This window comes from Macrobrachium nipponense, chromosome 15 (assembly GCF_015104395.2).
Source record: "Macrobrachium nipponense isolate FS-2020 chromosome 15, ASM1510439v2, whole genome shotgun sequence".
In the NCBI taxonomy this organism is placed as follows: Eukaryota; Metazoa; Arthropoda; class Malacostraca; order Decapoda; family Palaemonidae; genus Macrobrachium; species Macrobrachium nipponense.
The window spans coordinates 28,938,940-28,953,218 of NC_087208.1; the positions used below are offsets into that span (position 1 = coordinate 28,938,940).

A 14,279-nucleotide genomic window follows, 5' to 3' on the forward strand; every position below is an offset into this window, starting at 1 on the left:
AGAAGGTCCCGAAGGAGCCTTCTTAGGGGGGAAAACCCGGGTTACCAGCTGGTCGCTGCAAGAGCGGCCGCTGGCCTGGCAAGAGTCACCTGAGCGTCTCTCACCAGCCTTCTGCTCGTGCCGCGTCTTGGCGCCGAGCGAACTCTGGCGCCGAAACTTGCTGCACGGTCTCCGAGGGAGAACGTACAATCGGGATCTCTCGCGAACGAGAGACCGAGCGGAACCTGACGTAGCGGCATCGCGCTAGCACCAGGCGAGGAAGTACCAGAGCTAACCGATACTCCTCTGGTCCCCGTCTATCTCTTCCTTACGGAAGGGGAGACGGGCCCCGCTCCCGAAGGAGCAGGAGGACCAGCAGAAGGACCCCCCCCCCCGTCCACCGGGGTGGGACGGGCCCTTAGAAGTTCCCGAAGGAGACTTCTTAGGGGGGAAGGCAGCCTTCTTCATTCTTCGGCTTATGGGCCTTGGAAGTCGAAGGGGAAGAGGCAGCAGCAGACAATGAAGACGAAGATGACAGCTTCCTCTTCCTCCTCTCCTCGTCAGCTCACGCAGGACAGTCGTCAGGTCCTCCATCCAGGCCGGAGCGGGGCTATTGCCGAAGCAACACGGCCCGACTGCACCTGTCCGGAAGGACCTGGGACTGGGGAAGACACCGTGGGCAGGACAATCATGGACAGGCTCAGGAACCAGGAGCGACAGGAACAGCAACCAGCTCAGGAGCGCAGGAACAGCGGCAGCGGTAGACCCAGAAGGGACAGCCAAGCCAACAGCGGGAATCACATCAGCGGAGGTACGGCAGGCCCAGCGATCGCCCTCGTAGAATCAGGCAGCCAGCGGAATCTGGGTACTGTCGGCCGGTCCAGGGGCGAGCTGCGGTGGAACAGCGGAAGTCTGGGGCAGGCAACACGAAGACAGGCGGCGCGGCAACTCCCCTCGGTACGGCGGCGGCCCTAGTAGCGGCAGACGGCGGCGGGCCCTAGTAGCGGCAGACGGCGGCGGCCTAGTAGCGGCAGACGGCGGCGGCCCTAGTAGCGGCAGACGGCGTCACCGACACAGCATGGGGAGTGTAGACCAGGATGGGGGGGGGGGGGGGGGAGGGGAGCAGCATAAGCGGCCGTGGTAGTAGTGGAGACCGCCCCAGACCTCGCTAGACGCTGCAGCAGCCCGTGGATGCTAGGCACGCCCTGCCACCGCGGTGGTCCATACCTGTCCAAGGTCGTCTCCCACGGATGTAGCACCTGCGGTAACATAGATAGATTAGTAAGAGGGTTCCCTCACGCACGGGGGAAGACATGCCCCACCCCGAACGCAAGGAAGACCCCAAATACAAAATACAACGAAGAAGCTGAGCGGGGGGCAGGAAGAAGACGAAGAATCGGATACCAAGGGAGTCGCGGGAGAGCTTTCCGACGACTTCCTGGCAGACCTTCGCTTCCCCTACCCCCGCACAGCAGTGAAAAGTAATATGAAAATGAAACAGAATACTGCCCTTGCGATTCACTTCATAGAACTTAAAGGGGAAAAGGATCAATTCCCGGGTAAAGAACGGAAACTTGATCCAAATAATATGATGCTATCATAAAATATATATGAAATGAAACGAATACTGCACTTGCGATTTCCCACTTTTTCACATAAAAAATATCGTAAGGGATCAATTCCCGGGTAAGAACGAAATTGATCCAAATTAAATTTCATGCAAATAATAAATTAAAATGAAAAGAATATTGCAATTGCGAATCCACTTCATTGCATTCTATATACAAAATAAAAGGCTCGTGTTGAGCGCAATCACATCTCGGTAACGAACGCACAGGGCAAAAATATAATGAAAAGAGTACTTACATTTTTCAATTACACACTTTCGCCCAAAATACATGACTCGGCGCGAGAGCGCCCGCCCTCGGCACCGAGACATAATTCAAGGGTTCAATTCATGAACAGAGAGGAAATCGCCGCATCTACGGCGATAGCTCCATGTTGGTTCATAATTAAGTAATGAAAATGAAAACAGTGTAGTTACAGTTTTCATTTTCAAGTCAAACAAACCATTAGTAGAAAACACATATAAAGCATACGACGATGAGCAAGGGCAGAGAGCGATGACGAACACGTCCTTCACACCCGCGGCCGAAAGCAAAAGTGATTTGTTTACCTCCCAGCGCGCGGCGCGCGACTGTCGGACAAGCAGTTAACTACGTTCTCCCCTTGTTCGAAGCTTACGACCGTTCCAGCTGCCGTAGCTACTTCCTATTGTTAAAGGACCGATGGTTTGTATTACGTATCGGAACAAGAGAGGAAATCGCCGCATCTACGGCGATAGCTCCCATGTTGGTTCATAATTAAGTAATGAAAATGAAAACAGTGTACTTACAGTTTCATTTTCAAGTCAACAAACCATTAGTAGAAAAACACAATATAAACAAAGCATACGACGATGAAGCGGGCAGAGAGCGATGACGAACACGTCCTTCACACCCGCGGCCGAAAGCAAAAAGTGATTTGTTTACCTCCCAGTCGCTGGCGCCGGAACTGTCGGACAAGCAGTTAACTACCGTTCTCCCCTTGTTCGAAGCTTACGACCGTTCCAGCTGCCGCTAGCTACTTCCTATTGTTAAAGGACCGATGGTTTGTATTACGTATCGGAACAAGTGAATTTTATAACTAGGTAAAGTTAAAACACTCAAATTCATGAAACCACAAAAAACATAGCCAGTAGGGATCCAAAATTCTCTTTGGGAGTAACATGTTAAAAGAGGTTGCATATCAACTCCTGCAAATAAATCTGATGAAACTGCAATGTTAGTAATATGATGGAGAGTAAATAGAATAAATTACTTTGATAAAAATTACTATGATAAATGAGAAAAATAGAAACTATGAAAAAAAAAACATAGTAAATGAATAAATATGACAATTTGTCCAAAATTGCATTTTTCCTAATATACAAACATGAGGTCCTTTTACAATAGGAAGGTACTAGCGGCAGCTGGATAGGTCGTAAGCTTTCGAACAAGGGGTTCGGTAGTTAACTGCTTGTCCGACAGGCGCGCGCGCGCGACTGGGAGGTAAACAAATCACTTTGCTTTTGGCCCAAGCAAAAACTGCAGAGTGAGGGGTGGCATGAGGTGGGACTATGTGTTAAAAGGACTCAGGTTTGTATAGTTAGGAAAAATGCAATTTTGGACAAATTGTCATTTGTTCCGACACGGCATACAAAACCTTCGGTCCTTTTACAATAGGAAGACTCACTTCTTGGTGGGAGGAATCTGAGTCTTTTTGTGAACAGACTGGTGTTCGCCCAACCTTGGAATGCCTCCTGGTCGTAAGAGCGAGGGAGGGATCCAAGCCTCTGTCGATTGATCGGGGTGGTGCACCGCAGGATCAATGGTCAGACCTCTGGGACCGAGTACTAAGAGAGAGGCAAGCGTATCTCTTCGTACCAGCAATGTAAGAACTTGTTCCTGTACAGGAGCAAATATAAAGTCATGGGTTTGACTCTTGTAGGCATCCACTTCCCCCCCTTGTAGGAGGAAGTGGTTGGATATCTGCTCCTATCCTAGTGAAAGGGATAGGATGGGGGCTCTGTCATATAGCTCACCTGCATCTCGTCCTCATCCAGCGTAGTGACGACGTGGCCCTCTGCCCACAGGTAGAGGAGGAGGAAAAGATGGGAAGAGGGAGCCACCAGTCACTCACTCACTCACACATCCATCCACACAGTCACACCAGGACTCGATGCTGTTTCAGCCTGCGAGGGCTGGGTTAGCTACACAACTTGTTGAGCAGCCACCACGGGTCCCAAGGAAAAGGTATCCAAGGACCTGTGGGCAATATCCCGAAGGTAGAGACTAAGTAGTCTGGTTAGACCAGACCCCTGCCTCAGGACCTGCGCCACGGAGAATAAGTTCTACGAAACGCCAACGAGGGGCCAATACTTCTGGACTTCGTGAGCTCTCGGACAGGACGTACGGATGTCGTCACTACCATCAGCCTCATACTCCCTCCTGATGACCTCAACGCAGCCAGAATGAAGATTGTTCTTGGATACTTCTTTCTTGGGTACCCCACCCCGTGCTAACGAAGAGGCGTCGACACTCAGGCCTGAGGTGTCGAGTTTTCTTCAGATAGCGCCGTAGCGCCCTCACAGGACAAAGCAGCATCTCATCCACATCATTATCGGTGAAGTCCATTAGGGAGGAACGTGAAGGACTCGAACCTGTCGTCAGGGACCGACGGTTTCGAGTCTTCGCAACGAAGTTCGTGGGACAAAATCGAGCGTCACAGATCCCCATCCCCTGGAGTGTCGTACATCATAGGAAAGACCATGAAGTTCCCCTACTCTCTTCGCCGATGCCAGGGCCAGCAAGAAGAGGGTCTTGAGGGTCAGATCCCTGTCTGACGACTCTCGGAGTGGCTCGAAAACGGCGTTTCGAGTCAAACTCCTAAGGACGAAGAGTCACATTCCCAACGCAGGGGGGCCTTGGAGTTCCCTGGGTGGCAATACCTTTCGCAAAAGCTCCTCATAAACGCAAGGTAGATCTGCGAAGCGATGTTCTAGATGTCCAGTCCCCTCAGTTTAGGACGAGCGCCAGTGCTGGCTCTATATCCTTTAACTGTGGGTACCGAGAGGAGCTTCTCTCGGCGAGAAAAAACAAGGAAATCGCTACCTGCTGAAGAGTGGCTCTGAGAGGAGATAGAACCCCGTCTACGACACCAACCACAGAAGACGGCCCACTTCCCCTGGTACACAGCTGCAGAGGACTGACGGACGTTTCCAGCCATCTCTGTTGCTGCGCTACGAGAAAAGCCTCTCGTTCGCAAGAGATGTGGATAACAGCCAGCCGTGAAGTGCGTAGGGACTGGACTGCTCGGTGTACCGCTCGACGTGTGGCTGGGCGAGAAGGTTGTGCCAAGGGGAATCTCTCTCGGTTCTCCTGCGAGAAGAGCCAGCAGGTCCGGATACCAAATGGCCTGTGGCCATTTGGGAGCCACCAGAATCATCCTGAGATTCGGGGTGACCAGTGCTCGACTGATCACCTTGCGAATCAGGCCTGAACGGGGGAAAGGCATAGACGAAGAGGTTGTCCCACGGGTGTTGAAGAGCGTCCTCTGCAGCTGCCCATGGGTCCGGCACGGCTGAGAAGAAAACCTGAAGCTTTCTGTTGTGCCGGGTGGCGAACAGATCCACGACTGGTCGCCCCCACAGGTCGAAGAGCCTTTCCGCCACGTCCTGGTGTAGAGACCACTCGGTCCCTATCACCTGATCCCGACGGCTGAGCGTGTCTGCTACTACATTCCTCTTCCCTGGAATGTAGCGTGCCGACAGCTCTATTGAGTGTGCCTGGGCCCACTCGTGCACCTCCGAGTAACTGGTACAACGGGAGAGACACTAGGCCCCCCGTTTGTTGACGTAGGCCACTACCGTGGTGTGTCGCACATCAACACCACTGAGTGTCCCATCAAGCGGTCCTGGAACTCTTGGAGAGCGAGGAACGCTGCCTTGAGTTCCAGTACATTGATGTGAAGGTGCTTGTCGTTCTCGTCCCACACTCCTGAAGTCAGCAACTCCTCCAGGTGTGCGCCCCATCCCTCGGTCGATGCGTCTGAGAACAGCTGCATGTCCGGGGGGGGAGTGCGCAGAAGGGGGGGCACTCCCTCTTAAGAGGTTCCTGTCGTCCAGCCACCAGGCTAGGTCCTGCCTCACCTCCGGTGTCAGTGACACTGGAAAGCTTGGGGGATCCGTCGCCTGTGACCAACTCTCCTTTAGTCTCCACTGGAGAGACCGCAGGTGAAGGACGCCCGTGAGGGACTAACTTCTCGAGGTGACGGACAGGTTTGTACGATCACGACTTGCCACGCTGAGCTACCTGTTCCTGCCGAGACCAGGAACTGGTGGCTGCCTCCCTGAATCTGCTGATCCGCGAGTCTGCGGGGAAGACTCGCCCTGCTACCGTGGTCGATCAGCATACCCAGGTACTTCACCTCTGCTTGGGCTCGAGATCAGACTTTTCGAAGTTCACAACGATCCCCAGATCGCGACAGAACTCGAGCAGTCGATCCCTGTCCTGTAGCAACTGCGAGCGGGAGCTCGCCAGGACTAACCAATCGTCGAGATACCTCATCAGACGTATCCCGTGCGAATGGGCCCAAGCAGACACCAGAGTGAACACTCGCGTGAACACCTGTGGGGCGGTTGAGAGACCGAAGCAAAGTGCCCTGAACTGGTACAACCGTACCCGTCGAGGATGAAGCGGAGGTACTTTCTGGAGGACTGATGAATGGGTATTTGGAAATACGCATCCTTCAAGTCCACTGAAAGCATGAAATCGTTCTCCCTGATGGAGTCGAGCACAGAACGTGCCGTCTCCATCGTGAACCGGGTCTGGCGAACAAAACCGGTTCAGAGGAGAGAGATCTATCACCGGGCGCCAGCCTCCCGTAGACTTTTCCCCACCAGGAAGAGTCGACTGTAAAAGCCTGGGGTGACTGATCCGTGACGATTTCTACAGCTCTCTTGCTCAGCATGGTCTTGATCTCCTGTCTCAATGCTACGTCCTTCGATGACCCTGGAACGTACAACTGCTGTTGGACCGGGTTGGAGGTGAGGGTGGGCCGAGATTCGAAGGTAAAATAGATATCCCTCCCGAAGGACATCTACAATCCAGTCTCGGCGCCGTAGCGCTGCCAAGTTGCCCAATGGCTGGCCAGGCACCCCCCCACTTCCGGCAGCAGGTGAGGGGGAACGCCGTCCCTAGCGTTTCCCCCCTTTCTTCGACTTCTTCCCAGAGCCTCCTCGGGAGAAGGAGGGCTGGTTACGGCTCCCCTTTGTAGAAGTCGAAGAAGACAGAGTCTTTCCCCACCGGGGCTTCGACGCGACTACCGTCTTAGCCACCGAGGAAGCGCTAGCCAAGCTACTTTGGCTTGGCCGCAGTCCGAGGCTGACCAGAAGCCTTCGAGACTGCCTGGTGAACCAGACGGTCACTGTCGTCAGTGCGCCGTCTGTCCACCGCAGCGTCCACCATCTCTCCTGGAAGAGAGACGTGGAACTCCGTAAAGGTCCGTTGCGTAGTCCCAATTTGCCCGCTTCACGCCCAGCCGCCCTGGGAAACCCGAGGTTTAAAGGGACAGCGTCCCTGCGGTCGGAGAAACCAGGTTGGCCCAACAGCGTTCACCGTCGGCGTGGGGCAAGGAAGGAGATGGCTCTTCCCCCAGACTGGCAAAGTCTCCTAAAGGCCGAGTCATCTTCGGGAGAAATTCCCCCGGAGTTGGCTGCGACCTTAGATACTGTGAGGGACCACAAATCTAACCAGGAGACGGCCTGGAAAGCTGCCATGGCAGTCGATTCCAGGCCGAGTGCCTCTTGCTGCGAGAACCATAGGTTCTCGGACAGGAGCTGCTGCAGAGACACACCCGGAGTCAGCCTGGCTAACTCCGGGTTCACCTGTTTGGGCGGCATCGGGTCCTCAGATGGCACGTAAAAACGCCGCTGTCGCAGCAGCGGAGGAAGCAGCTTGCTCGACCTGCCAGACTTGAGAGAACCGTCTTGTCCGGAGACAAGAGATTCTACCTGGTCCAGCAAGCTCGGAACACGGCAAACCCACCGTCGGTCTGGGTTCCCTCTTCGGGCCCCAGAACGACTCGAGCCGGGACGTGGGCTCGGATGGTGGGAGCGGCGATCCTTCCCCGAGGTCGTTGTGCTGACGAATCAGCGCAATTACCTCGGCAAAGTTCCTCTGGATCTCAGGAGTTACTGCGTCCTGCGGAGTAGGACCATCCAGTCCCTCGAACAGGAGCATCTCCCGAGACCCTCCCCCTCGAGGGGGGGAACAGCGACAGACCCCTCTCGGTCTCCTCCAGCCACTTGTGCATACGACCTGGCCGGTCCGAGAACCGTGCCTGGTACGTAGGCGTCGTGGTGGGATCCTGATGGGCGCACCCCTCACGATCACTCCTCAATACCTCGCCCCTCCGGTGTAACCCGAGGAGGTTGAAGGTATGGGAGAGCAGACTAACGCGTCCCTCCTCGCTCGCTGGCAGAACCAGCGGGCTTGGAAGACTGCAGGCGATCGTCAACCCGCGGTGGCGATCGAGCTGCAGGCCTAGTCGAGCCGTCTCGCTGTGGAGAACGGCTGGACCGAGAACAGCGGCCCCGGTCTCGTGTGTCAGAGGAGCTGGTGCTGGTCGCCGTACCCGATCGCTCTCTGTGAGAGTGACGGTCAGGCGACCGGCGAGCTCCACTGTCACGGTGAGACCGGTGCGTATCCTCACGGCGCGTCACGTCGCTGGCACCAGCCGTGGCTGGCGCCGGCGAACGGGGGGACCTCTTCCCAGCCTCAGCCCGTGGCCGGTCGTGGACCGTCACGTCCGCCCGGGTAGCCAGCTGCTCGCCGCGAGAGCGAGCGTGTCTGGTGAGAATCGCGTGAACGACTGTCACCAGTCTTCCGCTCCGTGCTGTGAAACCTGACGCTGAGCTGGCTCAGAGGTCTGGTTCCTAGCTGCACGGGGGGTCGCTGGTAGGCGACCGTACACTCGGTACCTCTCGCGAGCGGGAGGCCGAGACGGACCCTGCTGCCGTGGTCGAACCCACTAACAGCAGGTGAGGAAGTGCCGGTGTTAGCCGGCACTCCTCTGGTCCCCGTAGTCTTCTTCCTTGCGGAGAAGAAGAGACGGGTCCTTGCCCCCGAAGGAGCAGGGTGACCAGCGGAAGAACCCCCCGTTCTCACCGGAGCGAGACGGGCCCTTAGAAGCTCCCAGAAGGAGACTTCTTAGGGGGGGGGGGAGGCGACCTTCTTCTTCTTAGGCGGGGGAGCTTAGAAGAAGAAGGGGAAAGAGGCGGCAGACGACGACGACGACGAAGAAGACGATGAAGACGACGACGACACCTTCCTCCTCTTCTTCTTCTTCTTCGTCAACCTCCTCAGGACCGATGTCAGATCTGTCATCCAGGGCGGAGCCGGGGCTGCTGTTGCCGCAGCAACAGGCCCGGACGCACCTGTCTGAACAGATCGGCATCGGGAGCAGTGGCGCCACGAACAGGAACAACGTCAGCAGGTGCAGGCATCACAGGAACAGCAGTGGAGACGGCAGGAGCAGGTACAGGAACGGCAGCAGTGGTCGGCAACGTCACGTCCGTGAACAGCGGCTGGGCAGGTACGGGCAGGTACGGCAGGCTCACCAAGTGGCAAAGGCTGGTTACAAGGCGGCCAGGTGGACGGACCAGCACAGACATCCTAGGTACAGGTGGGAGGTCCAGGGGCAAGCTCTTCGGGCACAAGAAGTCCGGTCGCGGCAGCACGGCAAACCCAGGCGGCGGGCATCACACTCCCCCGTGGTACGGCGACTGGCCCCTGCACCGATGTAGTTGGTGTGACAGAGACCGCGTGCGGGGTGTACACCAGGTGAGGAGGTGAAGCATAGCCAGGTGTTGAAAGGGTCGTGGTGGTGGTCGTTACCGTAGCATGCGTGACCGCCACAGAGCCAGCGAGATGGTAGAGCAGCCCCTGGACAACTCGGCACGCCCTGCAGACCCAACGATGCCCACACCTGTCCGAGGTCGTCCTTCGCGGCAACCGCACCTGAGGAACGCAAAGGTCGGGTGATTAGCAGGATCCTCTACCCGCTCGCGCGAAGACGAACGGATAGAGGACCCAGAGTACAACTCGACATCGGGGTATCTCGCGCCCTCCTCCACACTCGACAGGTCGGGTGAGGAGAAGGACCTAGAAACCCCCCCCCGAAGGGGAAGGCGCCAAATGTGGGAGCTGAGCGGGCGGCAGGAAAGAAGACGAAGTGTCCGTAACCAAAGGAGTCGCGGGAGAGCTTTCCGACGACTCCTTTGCAGGCCTTCGCTTCTTCCTACCTTCGTACAAGCCCCACTGTCGCTCAGACAATTACAACCCACGTACAACGAGGGCTCGGCTCGGGTGCACTCGCGCCCCCGACACGAGCGCACAAGACATGTGGATCAATTTCAGGGAAGGAGCGGAACTTTCCGCATTTACGCCCTTCGGTACCCGGGCACAATCTCCGGGGGGTAGCGAGGCGTGGAGACTCCATGATTGATCAACAATACAATTCACAATGGATGAAAAAAGAGGAAATGATTGTACTTACAATTATGATTCATACACAAACACAACCAAATACTCAAAGAAAGCAAACGACGAGAAGCGGGCAGAGAGCGTCGAACACACACGTCCACTCGCTGTGAGGCCGAAAGCAAAAGTGGTTTACCTCCCAGTCGCGCGCGCGCGCCTGTCGGACAAGCAGTTAACTACCGAACCCCTTGTTCGAAAGCTTACGACCTATCCAGCTGCCGCTAGTACCTTCCTATTGTAAAAGGACCGAAGGTTTGTATGCCGTGTCGGAACAATTTAAAAACCAGCACTGGCTAGTTCACAAATTTACTCATCCTACAGCAAACGCTACTCAAATGGAAAAAAACCAGTACTGTAGGACAGTGATATGTAAAATTTTGATAGAATGTACAAAGAAGGCAAACCATGGACAGAAGTTCATGGAATATAACAAAAAAGTTTAAGGGCTAAAACTTGAGATTTAGGTAAGCGAATAAATATTTCAGCTGAAGAAATATGAAAAAATTAAAAGATCTTAACAACAATTATCCAAAAAGATAAATACATTATCACTGTGTAAAAATAATATTACTAGCCTATGGTTAAATGATCTGATAAATGCCTTCAAAATGGTTACTAAGCATTAGTCTCAAGACAAAAGGAATAAAGCAAGACAACATAAAATACTCAAGAAATAGGCTATGCACCCAGTAAAGTTGTACATTAATGTCCGGGCTTTAAATCCCACACATAAGGGCAAAAGCCGGGCATTGTACAAAAGACCCCCATACACCCAAAGTGTGAGACCATGGGTTTAGGTAGCAGCCTAATTTACTAGATATAAAGTGTGTAGTGCTACTTAGTCAAGGTCCACCATTAACAGGTACCTAATAGACTAGCTACCTAGATCAAGCCAGAAATAAAGAAAAAAAAATATAGGTGTTTACTTCTATAGGCTAGCTAGGTAGGTATATTCTATCAATGAAAAACAAAAATCAACTGAAGCAATTTTGCAAATTAACAAAACTAAAATGAATAAAGAAAAAAAAATCTTGAACCCTAGAGTATAGCTACACATCAAGATATGAAATAAATTAAAAATCTTATGAGCGGGAGAAATAAGTTATTGGAGAAACCTGTAGTATATAACTAGCCTAATCGAGACTGAAAAACAGGCCTAGGCCTAAATAGGTACCTAGGTAGTACCTAGCCTAGTACTAAGTAGGGACACAAAGTGAACCGAAAGGGGTCAGAGAGAGCTTCAAAAGTTGACGGCTAGGAAGGTTAATGGCGACAATAAAAGTATATAAAAACGAACAATGCATAATATAACCACCGATCGATTCCCCAAGAACTTAGGTATACCTATTTACTACAACATAGGTAGCCAATGGGTCACCCCATTTACAAATAAGAATTTCGTCTACGGTAACTGAGGAACATCGTACACCAGGACTTGACCAGAACTTACATTCCCATAGGCGAGTTTATGTAAACCAGCCATGGCTAGGGCTGGTACACCCAGCAATCCTGTAATAATGGCCACACTGGGGAGAATCTCAAACCACATTTTCTTGTCAACCTACACCCAATTCAGAAATAAATAGACCGAACGTCTGTTAACTCAGCAGACGGTGTCTTTCTCGACCTACGTTCGAATCCTTCGTCTTTTACTAAAGAACTACAGAAGTCGTAGTTAGATTATCTAACTGGATTTTTTAAACAAACGAAAATTAAGATGAATATATGCTTTAATAATAAAAATAAATGATGTATAGTATTACACAGTTTTATTTCATAACCTTGAAATTTGCCATGATATGTATCTCTATAAGATTCGGACACGTCGTATTTTTCAGCTTAACCGGGATATAGCAAACGTACACATCCACAACAATTTTGCTAACTATATCCTAAAATAATTTCTAACCTTGAATAAACTGTGCAAAAGTAATGTAATGGGGCTATACAGAGTCATATCTACATCATTATAAATAAAAAAGACATTTTTTCCCTCGAAGAATTTTTTAAATTGGGTTTTAGTATTTCAAGTACTATATGCAGTATGGTACTTGTGACGATAAGCTTTTTCTACTTTGTACCTATGCCATGGAAATCATGAAATTATACAAGAAAATCTTAAATGAATTACGAAAAGTAGACAATCAAGTACACAGAACAATTCTGAAAGCACTAAGTCACACAGCAAGTTCCTGGTTCCTAAACGCTCACTCCACAAACACAGTTGCGGGCAGACTACACGGCGATGCAAAAACTTTATTTACTCCTACCCCAACTCCCTTTCATTTCCTCTTCTTTATAAGTGAGGCAGAGCCGTGTTACTTACCTTTGACATCCATCACTTTCCAGGTTAAGAACATTCTTGATTTTGAGGGCTATCCCTATATATTTTCCCAGTTTTCTTTTAGGGGATATCAGTGTCCCCAAATTAATAACCTTATCTGATTTTTGCAGCAATTTACACGTGAATAAATGTTCGGTGGTGTCCTCCTTCACTCTACATATTTCACAGACCTCGTCCTTAAATTTGCCCCGGAAGTTAGCCTTTAAGTTCAACATATTCAGTCTGGCTTTCATTATGATACATGAAATCCTTTGCATCCAGTTCCCTTATGTACTTGTTTTCCTCGAAGTCGTCTATGAATCTCATTTCTCTTTTCTCTCAGAGTCTCTTGGATATCTTGATTAATTTTTAACTTTATTTCCTTTTTCAGTGCTGATTGGGATATTCTCTTGGTCCCTTAATTTGTATATAATTTTTGGTGCATATGTTCACCACGCTTTTGTCCAACCTTGCCCATATGTGGCTCTTAACTGATCTTCAACTATTCTTTTACTAATCTTTTCTCCTCCGAATTTATTATGTTGTGGAAAAGCATTATTTTCTTATAATCAATTCTGTAGGCTACTGGCCATATGCCGGACTCAGCTATAATTCCCCAATACGGCGTGCCCTTAGGTCATACATTCCTCGGAGGATCCTGTATTGCATTTTCTCTAGCGCATTTAACTCATTTTCCGTTACGTTACTCCAAGTCTCTATGTTGGCAAATAAGGTTGGTACAGCTACTGTTTCATAGATCTTTTTCCTTACTTCTAGTGCCATGTTTCCTACTCTGTTAACGTCCCCATATCTTCTGATTTCTCTTAGTAAGTACTCAACCTTTTGATTTCTCGTTTTAATACTTGCTTCCTTTGAGACATTTAGTATGTACCATTCTCCTATAAGTACTTATATTCTTTCACGCTACTAATTGGGCCATTTTTAAGTTTTGTTCTTATTTGTACATCCGTTTTCTTTGCTTTTTTTTATCTATTACTAGCACTGCTGACTTACTTCCCTTCGTATTAAATGTAAATTTCATAAGTTGCTCTAGGCTACGGCAGTTGCCAGTTGCCATTTCTATTCCTTCTTTCCTGCTTGTGTGGAACATTATGTCACCAACAAGTATTAGGGACTCTATTGCTACGTTTCTTCTTGCTTAAATCATTTACTCTGTCAGTCACTATGCTGCATACCTTTGGGCCGTAAACTGTAGTACCTTGCCTCACATTTTGTGTTATGTCAATTGTACCAGTTTCTCCCGCTGCAGGCATCTTATGACTGCTTTGCCGTTTTCATTCATTTTTCTTATCAACCATGCATCTTTCCATCCAATCATTTTCCCCCTCTCTTTGATGCAGTCCTTCAGATCCAGTTTGTCAAAGCATTTATACGCACCCCCAAACCATATGCACGTTGGGGCTTCCAACACTGAGTTGTAGTCAATCACTGCTTTTAAGGTTAGCAGGTGATCAACTGTGGATCTTCCCTCTATGCCACCACACTAGAATCGGTTTAACCCATCCTTCGTTATTTCCATCCTCACTTTTTCAAATACCTTGCTTATGTTACTTGTAATGAATATCCCTCTCTTGTTTTCCAATTCTAGTTTGCTTTCTTTTTTTGTGCAGTAATAATATTTTCATTTTCTCCCATTTATCCGGAGTGTTTAACTCCTCTTCAATGTCTCCAATTAAGAATGCCAGACTTTCAGTCATTTCTGTACCCATACTTTTTATATTCATATTATTTATCCCTTGACTGTTTGGGATGTATTTATTCTTCAGGTTCTTTACTGCTTTTTCCACTTCTTGAATACTTGACTTTTGGATTTTTTCCGTTTTTCCTGTCCCACT

General features: G+C 50.6%; 1 long non-coding RNA gene across 1 annotated transcript in view; it reads right to left on the reverse strand.

Moving 5' to 3' along the window:
• Positions 1-11,754, reverse strand: part of LOC135227059 (uncharacterized) — a 122,037-nt gene extending 110,283 nt beyond the window's left edge. Inside the window, exon 1 of the long non-coding RNA XR_010317337.1 lies at positions 11,551-11,754. This is a non-coding gene — a long non-coding RNA (uncharacterized LOC135227059). The remainder of the gene's footprint in view (positions 1-11,550) is intronic.
• Between the last annotated feature and the right edge of the window lie 2,525 nt (positions 11,755-14,279).